The following is a 15,442-nucleotide window of genomic DNA, read 5'->3' as shown; positions in this document are numbered from 1 at the left end:
ACCTATCTTGTTCTATTTACTTATTGGCTCGTTGCCGCGTAGAGACATCGGATATTGGTGATTAGAGATATATCATGGCTATGATGTTGCGGTACTTTACTTGATTAATATTAAGATGAGTATAGTGATTCCATGATGGCTTATTGTGTAGCCTTATCATTAATATTACTTGTGTGCCCTGGGAGGTACTGTTGAGAGTTATGATTCCATTATGGCTTATTGTGTAGCCTTATCATTGATATTACTTGTGTGCCCTGGGAGGGACTATTGAGAAGTGTGATTCTATTGTGGCTTGTTGTGTAGCCTTACTAATGATATTACTTGTGTGCCATATGTGGTACTGTTGAGATTGATTTGATTATTGACATTGAACTCATACATTGCACGCATTCTCATCCTTCATGATATACTGTTGATAAATTGATGATATACAAGGAAACACTGTTATGAGCTAGGCTCAGTTGGAAGAGAGTGACGTGAGGATTGATGTCCGATGTTTATCCTGGAATCGAGGTAAGAGTGCTGATAGCGATTGCCGAGGTCTTTGTTGGAATCGTAGGGTACATCGACTTTGCGGGTCCCCTATGAGTTGTGCTGCTGAGATGTGATGTTCCATCATCGGAGTACATGTGTACGGTGTATATGCATTACATTCACACTTCATATATTATTGCATTGCATTGTATCATTATGCTTCCTGTGATTTATTGTGATATACGAATTCGGTGTTGATATATTGAGACTTGGCATAGTTGGCCTTAGATGCTATAACATAGGTGATGACTCGTTGTGATACTATTGGGACATACTGGTTCAGATTGATTATGCAGAGACTTGGTACAGTTAGGCTTAGATGCTATAACATAGGTGATGACTCGTTGTGATACCATTGTGATGTACTGGTTCGAATTGATTATGCTGAGACTTGGCACAGTTAGGTTTAGATGCTATAACATAGGAGATGCCTTGTTCGGTGGATATAGATTCGTGTTGACTCGTACTTGTTGGTTTATGTGTATATCTTGCTTTGTTGTCTTTATATACGTTAGCTAGTCTTAGTCTTCTTATGATACCTACCAGTACTTGTTGTTTGTACGGACCTGCACTTGCTGCATTCTTTTATGAATGCAGAGTACCAGGTGAGATCGACTTCTACTCCTCACGACTGATATTCAAGGATGGCTGATTCGAGTCCTTCAGGGTGAGCATGAGGATGTTCGCTGCCTGATTACTCTTTCTATCATTATGTCTTTATTTCTATTCTGAGACATGATCTTTGAGACTACTTATGTATTATTATGATTCGTACTTGTAGTATTTAGTTAGATGCTCTTGTATAACCGAGACCGATATCGGGGCGGATTTCATTTACTTCCGCATTTTCTTATTTATATTATATTTGTGAGACTTTTGCTATTTTATTTCTTCCGCTATTTTCTATTATTTGTGAATGTTGAGTTAAGGGTTCGCCTACCGATGTGGGAAAGGTAGGTACCCGCACGACTTAGTGTAATTGGGTCGTGACAAGTTAGTATCAGAGACCTAGGTTACCCGGTCTATAATACAAGAGGGTGTCAGTAGAGTCCCGTGGATCGGTACGATGAGCTCCGTACCTATCTGCGATAGGCTATAGGACATTTAGAAAACTTCACTTCCTTCATTCTTTCGTGCTACTTTATTCAAATTGGTATCTAGTCGATTCCAATTGGTATCTGGACTTTCTTATCTTGATCACCCACGGAGGGTGGAAACTCGTCCTTAATTCTTATGTGAGTGGTTGATCTATGACGTGTCATGGTATGGTACGAGATGTGTTATTCTGATTTAAACACGTGATCTAGTTCAGTCTCTAGTTATGGCCAGGATTCGATGGTGTGGAGTCGCGATTAGACTCGATTGTTGTGTGGAGTCGTGATTAGACTCGTTTATTGCGAGAGTTCGCGAGAAATGGGAAAGATAGTTTAGAGGTTTACATGGTCTCCATGTTTCAGCGTTGGGTTGCTCGGAAGTGACAAAGTGCCTTGATGGCTTGATAATAGTGGGTTGCTTGATGATATAATCCGTTTGAGGAAAACTTCAGCTTCCACTACAAGAAAAAAGGCCATTAGCGAGGGGAAATTCGGTCGTTAAATATCCAAATCCAGTCGCTAGAAGTCAATAACGACCGGCCAAAAATTGGTTGTCGCCGGTCATTAAAAGCTTCGACGTTAACAGTTAACGACCAGATATCAAGTCCGGTCGTCAAGATCCTTTTGCAATAGGATAAATTTCGGACATTACCCTTCACTTTTAGCGACTAAATTTTCCCTTCGCTAATTGTCACACAGGTCGTTAAATAGCTTCCTAGAGGGTGACATATCCCATCATTATAACTCCTTTTAGCTACTGGATTCTCCTTTAGTTGATGTCACATTTGATAATTCAATCACTATTATGTTCTACGAACCACATTACCATTAATTAACAGGAAATTCTTATGAAAATATCTAAGCAATAAACTTGTGCTCCCAAGAATAATTAGAAGTATACAGTAGCATAAAAAATTTTGGTATATATCAGCACAAATAAACCAAAAGAGTAGATGAAAGAGACATTACAGCATCAGTTGACTAAACAAATTTTACACCGGTAAGTACAGATCAGTGCACAAAGCAATCAAACATTAAAATAGGAAGCTTCACTCCACATGACAACATTTGAATTTCACTTTATCTTCTGATAACTAGCTGCAAATTTGTAACCAGCTATAAGTACCACACAACAAAAGAATACCACCTGAGAGCAAATATCAAACACAATAAGAACCAAAATTAGCAACCAACACCAAAAAAGAGCAGCAACAGTATTAAGAATAATAGTACCTGACAACATATTTTAACAATAGAACTATAAAAATAACTATTGTGCAACAAATATTCATAGCTAGTGCAGGAAGAAAATCAAAACTGGAACACTAATGAAAGCTGCAGAAGAGTACAGAAATCTCCAAAAGAGAAGGTGTAATTAATCTCTATTACCTCTAATAATGCAATAAAAAGATGGATCATCATAGGTTTCAAGAGTACAAGCAGGTACGTAGTTTACCTGAAAATGCAAAAAAACAAGTAAAAGTCGAGGCAAAAAGAATGACAAAGTATCTATCATGCTACTGACTCTACAAACTTAAATCATATTTTATCTACAAAATTTAGGAGACAATTTGAATGTCCTCTTTGCCCAGCACAAATGGCATCAATTTTTGCTTTTCACTTTATTCTTTTACACAGAGATATACTTAATAAGAAGTCATTTCTATATAAAACCATTACATAAGGATGCATGAGATCCTAGTGAGATCTAGAATATAGATCATAGTAAGATTTCCAAATATTTATAACACCTCCAAAGTTAAAGTTTTTCTTCTAAAAGAATTAATTTCAATGACACCCAAACAAACAAAAATTAGTTTATCCACATATGAATACCCAGAAGCTAAAATCAACACTCCAAAGATTTCTAAATATTTAAATAAGACACAATTTTGAGACCCAAATACGAAAAAACTAGTTTATGCACAAATACTTTGATAAAACTCCCTTCCAAAAGCTAAAATCAACAGACTAAGATTTCAAAATACATACAAACAACTCCAAGAGCACCAGTTTATGAAAAAAGGAACAATTATATGCACCAAGTCACAAATCTACTTAACAGAGATATAGGGAGTAAAGTGTAGTCTTCAGGTACGTGATTACCACTGTTATTCTATTGTTACATTAACAGGTCAATAGGTAACCTGATAATCTATAGTCAGAAGTAAATTTTCTCAATGGTGACCTAAGGTACAACTCCAGGATATCTACTTATTAGCAGGGATTTCCTTAACTATTGTTTGTCTAACATCTTTTCCATTCCCGACAGCCTTGATAACATGAGTTCTCACTGTCAAGAGATTAGAAATACTGACCATGTGACCCAGTGCATATTTAGGATATGCACACCAAAAGTAAGGATTCAGAAAACTTTAGTTGTTCTTATTTCTTCATATCTCTTAGAAAGCAGAATGTGTAGCGATTAACTAATTGGTAATGCGAAATTGTCCGTACGTATGACATTATGTAGAACGCACAGTACTTATATTGCGTGTCATTGAAGATAATTCCTACGTGATATTCTAACATATATCATTAGCTAAAGGGTGACAATGACTAACATACTTTCATTTGAATGATGAGACCGCTTTCCGATGAAAGACCAAACCACAAGAGTCGTTGTCAGGCGATAGAGCTAGCTTTACAGGACTCTTCAAACTTCAATAGACAACATGCCGCTATTGTAATTGAGATCTTTTTTCACAACACCAGTGCTAACTTGTACCTCAGGAATTTATCATTTGCATAGCGGAAGCATGTATAAGCATAAAAATTTAAAGGTTAAATCACACTAAACCAAAAAATGCAGCTATTGAGAACGTTCTGGCAATTAGCAAGTATTGAGACAATTTAACATAGCAAATCAATATTTTTTATAGCGGAAAACGTTAATAGCAAAGATTTGCAAGAGAGCGGCTGAGTCATTTAAAACCAATAGATTTTCATGGTTGTTTATGGACTAGACCTCATAAACCTCAATCCCCACAAGTCATTTAATTAACTTGGAAAGAGTTCACTCTTACAGGAAGCATAAGCAAACAACAATGAAGCTAATTATCAAATAACTACAAAGGCAATAGATTTACTAACGGAATAGAACAAATAAAACTAATAATGTCCGTAGCCTAAATTTTAATATACTTCTCTATAGATCACTAAACTATGCGATCCAATTCAACAAGGGAAGAGCACTAAAGCTTCGAACATGAAAATTATTTAAGATTCCGCATGTAGTTATGACTAGCACCTAAGGCTAAACCACGAGGACATGAACAGAGAAATAATGTTTTCTGCATCTTTACCAATTGATTCTTACATGTCATGATTATTATAAAATTTAATACACAGAGGAATCATAGGAACTCAGGAAGGCTAAATGGCAGCAGCCAAGTAGTACTCCTATTAATATAATTGTATCTTGTGATACCAATTTTTCCTTTCAAAGACATACAGGTCAAGACGAAGCATGGAATCTCTCAAGACTTAAGTTAAACTAATTTCTAGATGCAAAGGACTTAAATAGATAATGAATGTACATTACTCAAGATTCTTAAATATTTCTGCAACAAATCCAACTGTAGCTCTGGGATTCTAACTTCATAAACCCAACTTATACTTACTAGAGACAACAAAAATGAGTTAACTAATTCTAATGCAATCTTAAACATTCCACACATCTACAGAGTTCTAGCATGACTGTAAAAAAAAGGTCTAATATAAACAGTTGGAATGTTTATGTGTTAAACAACTATCATGTTGATCATGCCTCAAGAGCCTGAGCATATTCAATGAGATAAGAGCAAAACATATAAAGTGACCATCCAGAAATGTTACATCCCGTGTTTTCATGCGTTGAAAAGCGTATGAATTAAATGACATTGGAAATGGAAATGAGGTTACCCCCAAGCTTTTAGGTGGTTAGAGTGATGGTACAGATGTGTTGTAAATATTAGAGGTTAAACAAATCGAAGAAAATAAGTTTCGTCGAGGTTTGAAAATTTATTTGAACGAAATACGGTCCAAGCTATAATATCCTATATTTTGGACCGGGAAATTTAACCGTCCAACATGAGCAAATTTACCCAAGCCTGGAGAATTTAGTCATATTGAAGCGGGAAAATTAAGAATTCGGTATACAAGAAATGGAGTCTTTAAAATAATTTAGAACTTAACAAGTGTGACGACGGTGATTGGAAATAATACTTGGTGCATGTACAAAGAGGCTATGGACCAGAATTCTACCACATGATTATGATAATGAGTATATGAATTATGTTACAAGTGGTTGATATTTAAGTAAATTGGGGACAAGATATTAACGTCCAATTATATTGGGAAACAAAGTGGACAAGTGTAGGTCCATGTGGCATCCTATTACATATAGAAACAAATGACTATTGTTACTTATACCCATTGCTGGACACGTTTTGGGAATAATATGCATAGTAAGCATGAAGTGGGCCTTATGTGAAATCCTACTACATTATATTATTATGGAGTGGGCCGTAGCTTCAGTTGTGGCATGCACAAAGTGCTATTGTGTCAGCCTAGGTGTGATTATTACAACAGTTTGGCCAACAAGTGGCATGTGCATAGGACAAAAGATTATTTAAGTTTTAATCTCATTTGCTTTTGGTATTTCGCATAAGATAAAGAAGGGTACGATAGAATTTTCATTTGGTGTGCAGCAACGTTTCATATTGTAACAAAAAAAAAATGTTGTGCTTTATTTATTTCATGGAAGAAAAGTGTAATCCTTCTCAAAGAACAACGTACGGATTTTGGCGCACCGCTTCGATCTCGTTATTCCATTTTGTCGTGTTGTTGAATTCGAGTTTTCTTCAAAGTAAAGTAAGGTGGAAAAAGAGTACTTCTTTGCATATAAGGTAAGAAATCCTCTCTCCAAGATGTATTTGATTTATCCAAGTCGTATCTACATTGCTAGATGAAAGAAATACGAAAATTATATTGGAAATTGGATAAATTGGTGTTGTATTTCGGTGGACTGTTTTGGGAGGTTGCTCTTATGAAAATATATGACTGGAAATTAATTGAATAACCTGGAGGTGTTGTTGTTGTTGTTAATATTGTTGAGAAATTTTGGAATGAAAACGGGGTTTAAAACTATTGTTTAATTGACAAGCCGAACTTGCCGCTCGTCACATTATTCTTTGAATTATTGAAACTATTTTTTTTACATTGTTGAGGGCACAATGATGGGATTAATTGATGATGTTGTTAATATGGTTCTTGGTATTGTTGTTGATGATTTGGCCGAATTGAATTCTCGGGGTTTGTTGAATTTATAAAGGAAATACTGTCCGAATTTCTATAAATGAAGTGCTAGCTTAGGGTTGGATTCCTAAGTACCTATAGATAATGTTTGGCATCTACTGACGTTGTTGTAGATCTTGGGAAGCCCGAGACTTAGGTTTGGATTAGCTTCAGAAGCGGACAAAGGTATGTTAAGGCTATCCCTTCTTTCTTTTTGGCATGATCTATATGAAACAAACAGACGACGAACGTATAAACTCCAAAGAAGCTCCTATTCTTAGAGATACTGGAATGGCTAATGTCCTTGATTTTCAGAAGCTATTTCATTATGTCCTGATACGTGTTTATGATTCCTGAAGTCCTATCTTAATATAATCCATAGTGACATTCGAGGGTGCTTCCAGATTATTCAAGGAGTTCAGAAATAATTGTATGAGTCTCACTTGCATTATGACTCCAATGAATTCTAGTTCTCAGTGGTACTTGACGTGACTGTTGTCCTTGATTCTCAAATGTTAGTTCATTCTAATTATTCTATTGAGTCTCAGATGATGATTTAGTTTGCATATGGTTGCTCATGATATTCGCTCATAAATGCCGTTAATATATCATTCACCGAGTCCCGGCCGGTATGTATTCGTCGTACGTTTCATTGCATTATTCACCGAGACCCTCGCTGGGAGGGGCGGTATGGTATATATATGATTATTTTACCGAGTCCCTCACTAGAGGGCCGAGTACGGTATATATTATATATTTATTTGAGTCCCTTACTAAAGGATTGGGTATGGCATATATTTACATTTTTAGTCATTGCCTTCGGGTTATTCATATTACAGGTGGTTTCTCATACATTCATTATGGCTTATGCCTCATTCTTTATGATCACTTCTTTGCCTTACATACTCGGTACATTATTCATGCGACGTCCCTTTGCTCCAAGGGGCGTTGTGTTCATACCACACGAGTCCATATTGTTTTGCGAGGTAAAAGTATTCGGCTAGGATGGTTGGCTATCCCGGTTGGGATTGGCAAACTCCATTTTCTTCTGGAGCAATCTCGAGTCATTATGATTATCATATGTGTCTACGGGTATGTTGGGGCCCTGTCCCGACTCATGTGATTCAGGTGTTTACTCTTAGAAACTTTGCAGACAGTGTCCTGTAGTTAGTATGCTAAGATGTCATGCATTAAGTAAAGCGGCCATGTAGGCCGATATGTCAGTTTGACTTATTCAATTTTTGATTAATTGAGTATCGTTCGCAAATTTCTATGGTTTGACTGAAAGTACTTTATTATATGTCCAGTTTCATTATGTGAATGCCAGAGGGTTCGCTCAGCTCTAAGTAAGAGTTGGGTGCCCCTATCATGCTACGAGATTGGGGTGTGACAAAGTGGTATCGAAAGTTCGTTAGGGGTTGTTTGCAAAGTCGTGTCTGGTAGGGCCTTGTTTATGGTGTGTTGCGTGCCACATTTATAAACAAGTGGCTACAGGGAATTTAGGATGGTTACTCTTTTTTTTTTTTTTCATATCTTAGTATCGTGTGATAGAGCCAAGAGATAGGAAATGATATCCCTTATATACTGACCTTTGATTTCAGTAGGAGAGTGATGTCGACAAGAGAAGGTAAATAATGATACTGGGAGTTACAGAGGCTAATATTTCATTGAGGTTACGTTATCAGAATTTGTATATATAGAATGGTGAACTCATCATCATCAAGATAAGTAATCGTAAGTATAGTAAGAAAATGGATTGAATGTATATATATTGATGATAAGTTCCGTTATAAGTATGTGAACTAAACAAATTGAAGGAATCGGTAAAAAAAGATAGAAAGATGGTATATGTCAAATATGGTATGAATGTTGAGGTATGATTGAAACCTACAGCTAAAGATTGAAAGGAAAGTAAGCGGAAAGTATAACGAGGTACGGTTTGAGTTGGACATACGAGGTAAGTTATTATTTTCATATCTTGCAATTTTATTTAAAATTGGAGCCCCTGTGGCTATCATATGATATATATATATATATACATATATATATGTTGGCCCCGTGAGGCATTGTTGGTGTTTCGCGTGGAGTTTTGGGATAGTAAGAAATACGGAAGGCTCTGTCAAAATTTTCCTAGAAATAAAAAAAAAAAAAGAGAATGAGATATAAGTTCGAAATATGTCTTGGAAAGGTTGTGTAAAAAGTAAAGATAGGATTTGACTAAGTTGCGAGGGTATTGTTGACAACTTTAGAAATAAGTTAAATGTGTTGAATTGATGGTAATAGTAATTATGAGGTCAATATCGATGTGGTAAAAAGAAATGCTAGGATAATTTGGAAGGGCTTGTGATAATAAGAGATGATTTAGAAAAGGCTGGCAAATCTTAATAGAGTGTTATATTGAGGTATCAACTGAATTGACAAGCAGGGATAAATTACGACGAGTTTATAGTTAGAAGAAGTAATAGTATGATTGAGACAAGAGTACAGAGGAAGAAGAATTGTGACGAATATGAATGTATTGATAAGACGACTTGTGAGGTATTAAGGATAAGATTGACCGAGAAAGGGTAAACGGTTAAGAAGTGTTACACTATAGGATTGATTACGAACGGATATAATGTGAATATAATGAGGATTGTTATAAAAATGAGTAAAGCCTAGTGAGGAAGTGACTAAAAGATATGACGTGATCTATGTGACTAAAGTATAAAGGCAAATGTGAAATGGAAAGGCAAGGTATAGAATGAATAAGAAAGACTTATAAAGTTCTCCTATAAGGAAAGTTCAGAATAAAGATTATGTGATAACGGAAATGATAGCGAGCACAAGAAAAGAAGGAGTTAATTGAAAGAAGGAAATAAGAAGGAAGCGAGATAACAGTGTAGTAATAGGTTATAACATGTATAGCCGAGAACACGAGTAATATAAGTGACGGAATTGCGAAAGACCAAACTACGAAAGATGAGTAACGAGGTAGAATGAGTGCTAGAAAATGACCGTATGATAAGAACAAAGGGATGAACGAGATATGTTTTGAAAATGAGAAAGGGTTATGCGAAGTAGTGTTTTCCGAAGGATACGGAGGTAGCATAAGATTCCTCGTGCACGGAATAAAAGATGGACATAGGCGGAGAAATGGTAAGGGAATTCTAAAGGAAGCACACCTAAGATAGTCGTAATTAATTGAGTACGAGTATAAAATAAAAGGGAAATATATAGCTACGAACTTAAAGGTGTAGTACGACGACAAGGTATAAGATAAGACTATCATTAAGATTGAATTTGATATGATTTTGAGTAAGTTAGAAGTCGGCACTAGGTACACAACAAGGGTAAAAGAGCATAAGGCATAAAAAGATCTGCGTGTGTACGACTTCGCCCTCGAAAAACGGGAATCCTTAAAGGACAAAGACTGTAGGCTTGAGGAACAAATGATGTATTGTAAATTTATTAAAGGAAACAAATGATATAGGTTGGGATAAAGATAATGTTACAAGAGAACTTTGGACACTTATCATCAGAATATAAGTGCTATCTAATTGAGAATTTGGAACGACTACAAGTACTAATTAATTATTGATTGGAGTGAGTGGAATGTGGCCTTGGATGAGTTGCTACATTGGTTGCATTACTCGAGTACAGATTATCAGATGAGATTTTGTACTATATATAGAAAGGTTCTCGTCGCTTCAAGATTTTGTTAAGGTTTCGTACTTAGATAATCAAAGTTATAAATTATAAAGAAAATACATGGATATGGTACAGTATAACAAGTGAATTGGAAAAAGGATCAGATGAATTTGAGATTGGAAATAGGGACATAGAGCAGAATATAAACATATAATGGTATAAGTACACCCTTAAAGGGGAAAGCGGGTGAGAGAAATGCAAGTGTAAGATGGAAACAATTGACACCGCAATATATTTGATATGGATGCTTAAACTTTGATATCCCTTGATAAACAAGTTAGTAAGATTTAAATGGATAGAAGTCGTGATGGTATTTGAGAACAAGCTAATTATTTGTAAAGATCTTGAATGATATAACATTAGGAAGTGGTGCTTATAAAAAGAAAGAGTACGACAAGAGAATGGTAACGAGTAAAGATATTATAAAGGATAGAATGTCGGGATGGTGATGTTGGCAATGGAGTTGTTCGTTAATGATATCATTTATAAGTGAAAGTTTTCTATAGTAGAATATAAGATGTGATAATGGACAAATAAATGAAAGAAAAGAGTATGACTAGATAAGTCACAACGGATAGAAAAAGAGCTTTGGTATGTATGAGATACGTAAAGTAGAACGAAACCGAAGGAAGGAAAGTTTATGAATAAAAGATGTTCAAACGAATCACACAAGAACGAGTAACACGAAAGTATTTACACGTCGAGAATGAAACCAACCGGGTACTTAAAAGAGATAGAATAGTATAAGGAAAATATGCAATGCTGTTGAGTTGGAATTATCATTAAGGACAAATAGGACAATTAATCGGAATATGATATAAGTATATGTTATATACGATAGCCATGGGGTGTGTTAGATTACTTATGAGTTCGATAGGATTATCGAATAAAGGGGATTTTACCAGAAGAATATTACGCCTTAGAACTTTTATTTTTGTATCATTGTGGTTGTTGCGACTTATGAAATTCTAAAAAAATTAGGAGAGTCGAGGGACACCTACGAAACATCTCTGATTGAATTTATCTAGACTCTACCGATAAATCAATACCATTATCATGGTCAATGGAAGGAAGAGAGTTGCAAACCATGTGAGACTTAATACCATTATTGAGCAAAAAAAAAAAGGATCGGCAAAGTATCGAGGGTGACATAGTGACACACATATCTCTAATATTGTTATAAGGGAGTTGGATTACTAAGAAGGAAACTCGTGTTCAACTATTCAAATATTATAGGTTTAAGACGAAGAGGTACGATCGGGGATTATGCAGACCTAAATAAAGAGTGGAAGAAGACTACTACGTTACTAGAAGAGAGAACAAGAGGAACCAATTTGACAAACCTACACAAGGGAAAGACACGAACAAAAATGACGGGCACCTCAACTTAAGCTTCAAGTGGATAGATATAGTAAGTTGTAGTCAATTACGGAAGTAGCTATATTATGACCACTTTCTTTGGATATTACTAAAAAGGGCTAATGCGTAAGATGACCTATGGGTCTCAATGAATTTGTGGCGAAGAACACTGAACAAAGGCATCTATCCTATGGTGAGATAGTTATAGACATTAGACAACGAAGGGAAATTGACCTTCGACATTATGAGGTGATACGACAAGCATAGACATAAGAATGAAATGGTAAGAGGTATGGACCGAAGGAAAAAAGAGGGACGGAAAGTTCAAGATAACACTTACGTAAGTGATGCAAAATATGAAACAGATTTGAAAAATGGTGACGAAGGAAAAGTGTGCACGATGTGATGATAGGAGGTGCTATAGGGAAAACTACACATACAAGTGTTCACTCACGATGTGAGATGCGTATTTACCTCGAAAAAGAGTGCTCTCGAGAGATTCATTATGGAACATGATTAACATGGGATTTAAAACCCCTTAAGATCATCATGTATTTTAACCTTTGTTCAGATATAAGTTAAGCGAGAAGAGACACCCGAAGAGGATTCTAAAGATAAGAAGAAGGTTCCTAATTATTAAGTAATCGCGAAAGGTTAAGAGATGACATGGTATCAGTATGTAACAAATGATTCACATGGTTGACTTAATAATGTAGGTATAGAGGTAATGACTATACGATTAAGATTATGGGAAGGAGTAACGATAAGGATGAAAGGTTTCCAGACTAGTTGAGGCAAAAAAAAGGGGTCGACGAGTTCAAGTATCAAGGAGAATCATATAGGAGAGTGACTCACTTATATCTCTTGAAAGGATATTCACGAGGTGTCAAGGGAGTATTGCAACAGATTCATTACTAAGAAGAAAACTCGTTTCCAACTACTCGAAGAAAGTTAAGATAGTGCGTATCAAAGAGATTAAAGGATAACTCCAAAACAAGAAAAACTTGACTTAAGCTTCAAGTATAGATGGATATAGTAAGTTGCAGTCAATTACGGAGGTAGCTAAATTATGTTTACTTTCTTTGGAAATTAAATATTAACAGATGTCAGGTAGAGAATGGCATTAGGCTAAGTAAAGAAAGGTACAGCATGATAGATGAGTTCGAGTTACAATTGATTCGTTATAAGATCACACGTAACAGGTATACTTATGCGGGACTAATTTAACATTCGAGGACGAATGTTCTAAAGGGGGGAAGGATGTTAGATCCCGTGTTTTCATGCGTTGGAAAGTGTGCGAGTTAAATGACATTAGTAACGGAAATGAGGTTATCCACCAAGCTTATAGGTGGTTAGAGTGATGGTACGTGTGTGTTGTAAATATCAGAAGTTAAACAAATCGAAGAAAATAAGTTTCGTCAAGGTTTGAAATTTATTTGAATGAAATATGGTCCAAGCTATAACATCCTGTATTTTTGGACCCGGGAAATTGAACAAAATCCAACATAAGCAATTTTATTGGTAGCCAGGATTTGGCCATATTCAAGCATGAAAATCAAGAACTCGGTGTATACGAGGAATGGAGTCCCGAAATGATTTAAGATGGAAAAGTGTGACGACGATGATTGCAAATAATATTTTATGTATGGCAAATGAGGCTATGGACTAGTGTTATATTACATGGTCATGATAATGAGTATATAAAGTGTATCAAAAATGATTACTATATAAGTAAATTGTGACCAAGAAATTAATCATGTGAATAATTGGTTAAATGTTGGAATAAGTGGGAGGCTAGGAATTAATTAGCGTATTAGTGGATATAATTAAAGAGGTATTTGGACATATTAGTGGACATCATTGTCCACGTGGCATTATTAGGACAAGTATATTATTTGGTGACTAATTATGATATTAAGTGGCAGTGGTGGAATATCATGGACAAGTATAAGTGTATCTCCCTATGATGTTACACGTGTAAAAAGGGAGAAGTTGGCCACTACACTTTGTTGAACCATGGAATACATATCACTATGGAAGATGAATCATTTTCAGCAAACCAAAAAAAAAAAAAAAAAAAAAAATACCAAGGAAAACGTACAGTACTTAAATATCTATATTTAAGGCAACGTTTATTTATCTTCTTAGAGATTAACAGCAAACGTTATTCAATTTAATTACGGGTTTTGCTCACCGCTTCAATCTCGTTGTTCCGTCTTATCGTGTTGTTGAATTCGGGCTTTCTTCGAAGGGAAGTAAAGTGGAAGAAGATCATTTCTTGGCATATAAGGTAAGATTTATTCTCTCCTAAGTTTATTTAAATTCATCCAGGTCATAGTTAAATTGTGAGATGAGAACTACCAAATTAATTAAGATTATTGGATAAATATTACGTGGACATAATCCAGATATTTCATGGACAAGTGGGCAGCAATTTAATAATATACATGCCACATAAGGTTGTGCTATGGCATAAAGGTGAGAGATGGTTTACACGTGTAGGGGCAAAAAGATTGACATTTATGTTCCTTTATTATATTAGGTGAAGGCAGCAACGTTATGGATATGTGGAGACTATACATATATTTGTTTCCTCTAATTTTGTAATGGAAGGAACTACTTCATAATCCAATGGAACAGCAATTTCTTAGCATTTTTGGACCATTTCTATAAGAGGAAAAGTGAGGGGGCAGCAACCTATTTTCCCTTTATGGAAGATCAGCAACGTGCATAAGGTAAAAAAAAAAAGCAGCAATGTATTCTGGACCTAGCGAAAGGCATCACCATTGTTATAAGTCGAAACATTAGACAAGTTACGGAATAAAGTCGCTACGACGCTTACAGGTATGTTAAGGCTATCCCTTATTTCTTTTGGCATGAATTACATAAATAAGCAAACGATGAACATCCATGACTCCAATGAATTCTAGTTCTCAGCGGTACTTGACATGGCAGTTGTCTTTGATTCTCAAGTGTCGTTTCATTCTAATTATTCTATTGAGTCCCGGATGATGATTTAGTTTGCATATGGTTGCTCATGATATTCTACTCGTGCATGTCTGTTATATCCCGTATTTTGTACGTTGGAATATTTTAAGTTAGTTGCGACAAGTTAAGGACAAGGCTATTTTTCGATTTGGTGTAATGTATAAGTTGTTTATGAATTTTATTGGTATGGAATATTAAGGAAAATTAGGGGCTAGAAGTTGAAATAAAAATTTCATGAAAAGGCCAAAGTGGCCGGGTGTTAAGTGGGATCCACATGTTGGGATTTTATAAAGAGAGCATATGAAGAGATATATGAGTAGTACATGTGAAGTTAGGCAAGTCCTAAGAAGGACCCATAGCTAAAAATGAGTGTAAGCCCTCGAAAAGGACGATTTAAGAAAACGTCTTCGGGTGATGTGACTTGAGGGGCCAAAGTGGTATTATGAGTTTCGAATTTGGGAAAAAATCCCCCGAATAAAAATTGTAGATAATTGAAATAG

At 35.6% G+C, this 15,442-nt stretch overlaps 1 long non-coding RNA gene across 2 annotated transcripts in view; it reads right to left on the bottom strand.

Moving 5' to 3' along the window:
- Positions 1-2,494: 2,494 nt before the first annotated feature.
- LOC132061839 (uncharacterized) overlaps positions 2,495-15,442 on the bottom strand; it is a 14,103-nt gene continuing 1,155 nt past the window's right edge. Inside the window, exons 2-4 of one of the 2 annotated variants that reach the window (XR_009416170.1) lie at positions 4,197-4,289; positions 3,018-3,084; positions 2,495-2,775 (exon numbers count right to left, since the gene is read on the bottom strand). This is a non-coding gene — a long non-coding RNA (uncharacterized LOC132061839). The remainder of the gene's footprint in view (positions 2,776-3,017; positions 3,085-4,196; positions 4,290-15,442) is intronic. The other variant, XR_009416169.1, reaches the window with a different exon arrangement.

The sequence above is a fragment of the Lycium ferocissimum genome, chromosome 7 (assembly GCF_029784015.1).
Source record: "Lycium ferocissimum isolate CSIRO_LF1 chromosome 7, AGI_CSIRO_Lferr_CH_V1, whole genome shotgun sequence".
Lineage (NCBI taxonomy): Eukaryota > Viridiplantae > Streptophyta > Magnoliopsida > Solanales > Solanaceae > Lycium > Lycium ferocissimum.
This window is presented reverse-complemented; position numbering and strand designations above follow the sequence as displayed.